This window comes from Bos indicus, chromosome 8 (genome assembly GCF_029378745.1).
Source record: "Bos indicus isolate NIAB-ARS_2022 breed Sahiwal x Tharparkar chromosome 8, NIAB-ARS_B.indTharparkar_mat_pri_1.0, whole genome shotgun sequence".
NCBI lineage: Eukaryota > Metazoa > Chordata > Mammalia > Artiodactyla > Bovidae > Bos > Bos indicus.
The window spans coordinates 42,725,749-42,732,974 of NC_091767.1; the positions used below are offsets into that span (position 1 = coordinate 42,725,749).

Here is a 7,226-nt window from a genome sequence, read left to right on the forward strand (position 1 = left end):
AAAGGAGATTTCAAATAGAATGGCTATCAAATAGTTGATTGGCAACTAGGCTCCAGGAGAGAATTCTCCAAGATGACAAAACTTACAGAATGCCTCATGTGCATATTGATTGATAGTATATTTAAATAGCTGACACAAAGTCTGAGGTTGAAATAGTGATAAATTAAAAAGCAAAAAAAAAAAAAAAAATCATTAATTCCAGGCAAAGGAAAAAGTAGTGCAGAGCAGAACAACCCTATCATAGTTTCTTAGCTGTGAATAAAATTTGCACATAGTAAACAGATTATTGATACAAATAAATTGTGACATAATCTTATTGAGAAGAGAGGGGAAGGAAAAATGTGTAAGGGTGATAGTTCTAGAGCTAAAGTGAAAACTAACTCTTCATGCTATTTCACAAAGAGAGAAATAATAGTATCTGTTGAAAATGAACAACTATTGATATATTTTTAAGACATATGGAGGTAAGCTGCAAAAGGGTTAAATGAGTAGAAATTTTAAAGATGACCTTTAAAAAAGGCAAACTGTAGGGGAAGGAAGAAACTGCTACTTTTGGTAACCAACCTGAAGAACTAGACTTTTAGATATATACAAGTAAAATTTTGATAAACATGGAAAGGAAAAATTCATACACAAAACAGACACATAAATCAGTGGAACAAAATAGAAAGCCCAGAAATTAACTCATGCATGCATGCCCACGGAGTCACATCCAAGTCTTTGCAATCCCCTGGACAAAGGAGATAAGAATATATGATGGGGGGAAAAAAACAAAAAACAGTCTCTTCAATAAGTGGCCCTGGAAAAACTGGAAAGCTACATGTAAAAGAATGAAATTAGAACATTCTGTAATACCATATATAACATTGTGGCATTTGCAGACAAGGATGGACCTAGAGACTGTCAGACACAGGGAAGTCAGAAAGAAAAAAACAAATTTCATGTAATATCGCTTATATAGGAATCTAGAAAAATGATGCAGATTAATTTACTTGCAAAGCAAAAATAGAAACAAAAATAAACTTAAAATGGATTAATGACCTAAACATAAGGCTGGACATGGTAAACTTCCTTCAGGAAAACAGGCAGAACACTCCTGGACATAAATTGCAGCAGTATTTTTGGGTCCACCTCTTAAAATAAAGGGAAAAAAGCAAAAACAAACAAAAAGGACCTAGTTAAAGGCACTTTTACAGCAAAGGAAATCACTGATAAAACAAAAAGACAACCTAGTGAATAGGAGAAAATATTTGCAAATGTCATGATTAATAAAGGATTAAAATTCATCATATATAAATAGCTCATACAACTCACCATCAGAAAAACAAACAACTCAACTAAAATATGGGTACAGTCCCTCTGCTATTCACGTGAAATTACCACGACATTGTTAATCAGCTATACCCCAGTACAAAATGTTTCTGGTGAAAAATTCAAAAAAATAAAAATTTAAAAGGAAAAAAAAGTGGGTAGAGAAATTGGATAGATGTTTTTCCAAAGAAGAAATGTAGATGGTCAATAGGCACATGAAAAGATGCTCAGCATTGCTAATCATCAGGTAAATGCAAATCAAAATCACAGAGAGGTATCTCCTTACTTGCCTCAGAATAGCTATCATCAAGGAAAAAAAAAAAAAAAACACCACACAGAAATAACAAATGTTAGTGAGCATGCAGAGAGATGAGAATACCAGACCACCTTATCTGCCTCCTGAAAAACCTGTATGCAGGTCAAGAAACAACAGTTAGAACTGGATGTGGAACAACAGACTGGTTCAAAATTGAGAAAGGAGTACAGCAAGCCTGTATATTGTCACCCTGCTTATTTAATTTATATGCAGAGTATGTGCGTGTGTGTGTCTGACTCTGCAACCCTATGGACTGTGGCCAACCAAGCTTCTCTGTTCATGGAGTTCTCCAGGTCAGAATACTAGAGTGGGTTGCCAGGCCCTTCTCCAGAGGATCTTCCCCACCCAGGGATTGAACCTGAGTCTCTTATGTCCCCTGCATTGGCAGGTGGGTTCTTTAACACTAGCACCCCCTAGGAAGCCCTATATGCATAGTTCAGTTCAGTCGCTCAGTCGTGACCAATTCTTTGTGACCCTATGTCCATCACCAACTCCTGAAGCTTACTCAAACTCATGTCCACTGAGTTAGTGATGCCATCCAACCATCTCATCTTCTGTCATCCCCTCTTCGCCCGCCTTCAATCTTTCCCAGCATCAGAGTCTTTTCAAAAGAGTCAGTTCTTCACATCAGGTGGCCAATGTATTGGAGTTTCAGCTTCAGCATCAGTCCTTGCAATGAATATTCAGGACTGATTACCTTTAGGATGGACTTGTTGGATCTCCTTGCTGTCCAAGGGACTCTCAAGAGTCTTCTCCAACATCACAGTTTAAAAGCATCAACTCTTCAGAGCTCAGCTTTCTTTACAGTCCAACTCTCACATCCATACATGACTACTGGAAGAACCAAATCTTTGACTAGATGGACCTTTGTTGACAAAGTATGTCTCTGCTTTTTAATATGCTGTCTAGGTTGGTCATTGGAGAAGGAAATGGCAACCCACTCCAGTGTTCTTGCCTGGACAATCCCAGGGACGGGGGAGCCTGGTGGGCTGCCATCTACGGGGTTGCACAGAGTTGAACACGACTGAAGCGACTTAGCAGCAGGAGCAGGTTGGTCATAACTTTTCTTCCAGGGATCAAGCATCTTTTTATTTCATGGCTACAGTCACCATCTGCAGTGACTTTGGAGCCCCAAAAAACAAAGTCTGACACTGTTTCCACTGTTTCCCCATCTATTTCCCATGAAGTGATGGGACCAGATGCCATGATCTTTGTTTTCTGAATGTTGAGCTTTAAGCCAACTTTTTCACTCTCCTCTTTCACTTTCATCAAGAGGCTTTTGAGTTCTTCTTCACTTTCTGCCATAAGGGTGGTGTCATCTACATATCTGAGGTTATTGATATTTCTCCTGGCAATCTTGATTCCAGCTTGTGCTTCTTCCAGCCTAGCATTTCTCATGATGTACTCTGCATAGAAGTGAAATAAGCAGGGTGACAATATACAGCCTTGACGTACTCCTTTTCCTATTTGGAACCAGTCTGTTGTTCCATGTCCAGTTCTAACTGTTGCTTCTTGACCTGCATATAGGTTTCTCAAGAGGCAGGTCAGGTGGTCTGGTATTCCCATCTCTTGAAGAATTTTCCACGGTTTGTGATCCACACAGTCAAAGGCTTTGACATAGTCAATAAAGCAGAAATAGATGTTTTTCTATTGCTTTTTTGATGATCCAACCAATGTTGGCAATTTGATCTCTGGTTCCTCTGCCTTTTCTAAAACCAGCTTGAATATCAGGAAGTTCATGGTTCACGTATTGTTGAAGCCTGGCTTGGAGAATTTTGAGCATTATTTTACTAGTGTGTGAGATGAGCACAATTGTGCGGTAGTTTGAGCATTCTTTGGCATTGCCTTTCTTTCGGATTGGAATGAAAACTGACCTTTTCCAGTCCTGTGGCCACTGCTGAGTTTTCCAAATTTGCTAGCATATTGAGTGCAGCACTTTCATAGCATCATCTTTTAGGATTTGAAATAGCTCAACTGGAATTCCGTCACCTCCACTAGATTTGTTCGTAGTGATGCTTTCTAAGGCCCACTTGACTTCACATTCCAGGATGTCTGGCTCTAGGTCAGTGATCACACCATCGTGATTATCTGAGTCATGAAGATATTTTTTGTACAGTTCTTCTGTGTATTCTTGCCACCTCTTCTTAATATCTTCTGCTTCTGTTAGGTCCATACCATTTCTGTCCTTTATTGAGCCCATCTGTGCATGAAATGTTCCCTTAGTCCAGCATAATTATTTGTGTGTACTGGTAGAATGCAAATTTTTGCTTTGACTAAAAGAGAAGTGAAGAATTTGGTATGTTTACTTTTGTAAGAGGTGGCTGGTACGAGGGCAGATGATAGAGAGATGAGAGAAAACATTCGACAAGTAGCCTTTATCTGTATGGGCTTCCCATGTGGCCTAATGGTAAAGAATTCACCTACCAACACAGGAGTTGCGAGAGATGTGGGTTCAGTCCCTAGGTGAGCAAGTACCCCTGGAGAAGGAAATTGCAAACCACGCCAGTATTCTTGTCGGGAGAATCCCATGGACAGAGAAGCCTTGCAGGATACAGTCCATGTGGTCACAAAGAGTCAGACCCCTGATGCATTAGCATTATGTGGGATGCCATTAGCAGGGGCAACAATGAGATTCCTTCAGGAAGGCTCTGGTGTAGCATGTATATTTTGACTAGCTGAAGTTAAGGTAAGGATAAGCAGTATGGTAGGTGTGACTCTGTATTTGTAGCAAAGAAGCAAGGTGTTTAGCCTAAGTGTGTTTGCCCCAGAAAGCAGAGCTTGAGTCAAAGGCTTGTGTACAGCAATCTGAGGGAACAGGGGTTGGGGACTGGAAAAATTGAATAGGGAGGGTGGAAACATTGGTACAAAGATATGTTATTGAACTGATCACCAACTGGGTAGCTGAAGTTCCATCTTACTGGAATTCTGAAACGCCATGTAGAATTCTCCTTATAATTAGGCATTTGAGGGATCATAGAAGATGGAAGTGTTTATGCATGACACTCATCCTCCACTAGCCCAGGTTTTACACCTGGGAGTATGTTTCCCTAAATAAATTAAAATAATAATAATAATAATAAAAGAAATACTTAGAATGAGAGAAGCCCCTGACAGAAAATGAGATTTCTAGTGTAGCTGAGGCTACATGCTCTCAGGTCTTACTTGTAAAGGTGGTTCTTACATTAACAACTGGAGTGAAATGTCCAGAGGATATGAGGTGGGTAGAAGAAGTGCTTGCTGCAGTGTCTGATACTCTGTTTTGTGGATTCCCAGAAACACCTGAGGGACAGGGTGGCTTTGAAGAGTGATCCGATATGAGCAAGTGGATAAGAATAACATTAGAACTTGAAGTGTAACCATCAGTGTGACATTATTTGTTTTCTGGCTTTAGAGGACTAAATTATTCTATTTATACTTATATTTGTCTTTTTGCAACTTTTTATTTTATATTGAAGTACAGGTGATTAGCAATGTTAGGTTAGCTTCAGGTGTACAGCAAAGCGATTCAGTTATACATGTACACATATCTATTCTTTTTCAAACTCTTTTTTTCCCATTTGGTTATATAATATTAAGTAGAGTTCCCTGTGCTATAGAGTAGGTCCTGTTTGGTTATATCTTTTAAATATAGCAGTAGTGGGAGGGATATCTAAGGAATTTGGGACTAACATGTATATTTGCCTTTTGTAAGGGCTCAACCCCAATAGGATGCTGGGAAAAGGCAAGTTTGGAGATGGAAGTGGTTCTCAGTCATCTTTAGTGATGGACCTGCACCAGAGAGGTGAGTGTATCTTTCATGAATTTTTTTTGGCGGGACCCAGTGGTGTGGCTTATGGGATTTTAGTTCCCCAACCAGGGATTGAACCTGGGCCACAGGAGTGAAAGTGCCGAGTCCTAACCACTAGACCACTGGGAAACTCCCAGAGGTGAGTGTATCTTGAGAGTACGACCCTCAACCCCTGTAAAACATCCAGATAACTCCAAAAATCATACTGAACTTTAGTTTTGACAGGAGAACACAAACCGCGAGTTGTGAATAGAAAACAGAAGAGAACTGGACAGTCTGAGCAGAGTCTCTCCAAAAGCATAAATTTGCAGAGAGTATTTGGCATCTCTTTGGAAGGACTGATGCTAAAGCTGAAACTCCAGTACTTTGGCCACCTCATGCGAAGAGTTGACTCATTGGAAGACTCTGATGCTGGGAGGGATTGGGGGCAGGAGGAGAAGGGGATGACAGAGGATGAGCTGGCTGGATGGCATCACTGACTCGATGGACGTGAGTCTGGGTGAACTCCGGGAGTTGGTGATGGACAGGGAGGCCTGGCATGCTGTGATTCATGGGGTCGCAGAGAGTCAGACATGACTGAGCGACTGAACTGAACTGATTTGGCATCTCTTGAGGAATGTTGATCTTTTCAATGAGTATTCCTGGTTAGTGAAACCGTCTCTGCTACAATGGCCACAGACTGAAGAGGCAACCGCAGGAGCCACTGAAAGCAATCAGATACGGTGACAGGAAGGCAGACCATGCAGTGGATGTGGCAGCTTTCCATGCTACTCTCTCATTGCCTCGGAACCTTGATTTATGTTCCCAGCACTGAAGGACGTTATCATATGACTCCTTTGCATCCTGCCTCTTTTGTGGCAGGAGTCATTTCTGAGTATGTCCAAATAAGTGTTATACTGTACAATGCTTTCTAATAGTAGACACTTACCACTGAATCAGTAAAATATCTTGAGAAATTATCATCTATCATTTCTCTTTGTTTTATATTCTTCCTATTCTATGTACAAGCATGTATCACAGCTGGTTCTGTGAATATTATCTCAAGGGTGGGGTGCGTGTTGTGCATACTTGTATAAGAGAGAATTCTCATAGGGAATAGAAATAGTCTACAAGATTCTTTGCAGTTGTATTTAGTTAAGATGAGGTCATATTGAATTCAAGTTCCTAATCCAAAAACTGATACCCTTAAAAAAGAGAAATTAGACACACAGAGGGGGAAGACAGTTATGCAAAGACAAAGGCAGAAATTCCTAATGCAATTGCAAGCCAAGGAACACCAAGCGTTGCCAGCTTCTATCAGAATCTGCAAGAGTCAATAAAGCACCCTTCCTTAGATCCTTCAGGGAGAACCTGGCCCTGGTGACATCTGATTTCAGACCCCTAGCTTCTATAACTGTGAGGAAGTAAATTTCTGTTGTTCTACCACACTCAGTTTGTTACTTTGTTACAGTAGCCCTAGGACACTAGAGAAGAGGGGAGTGAGGAGGGAGATCTGTGACTGTTATTCTCCAAGAGAATAGCTGAGAAGAGGTATGTCTTTCAGACATAGGATTTTCAGAGAGAACCAATAGGAAAGATGGAGAGATACTGATTTATTATAAGGGATTTGGCTTATACAATTATGGAAGCTTACAAGTCTCGAGATCTGTAAGCTGAAGACCCAGAAGAGCTGATGTTTCAGTTTGAGTCTAATAGCATTAAAATAAAAACCTAAGTCCCCATGTATTATATGACAGGGTTGTGGAGAAAATGGGGGGCAATCCTCATGTGCTATTAGTGGGGATGTAAATTGGTATAGCCACTGTGGAAAGC

At 40.4% G+C, this 7,226-nt stretch overlaps 1 non-coding gene across 1 annotated transcript; it reads right to left on the minus strand.

Moving 5' to 3' along the window:
* Window positions 1-5,471: 5,471 nt before the first annotated feature.
* On the minus strand, window positions 5,472-5,543 carry TRNAE-UUC (transfer RNA glutamic acid (anticodon UUC)). Its single transcript has one exon. It is a non-coding gene; the product is annotated as a tRNA-Glu (tRNA).
* Window positions 5,544-7,226: the final 1,683 nt, after the last annotated feature.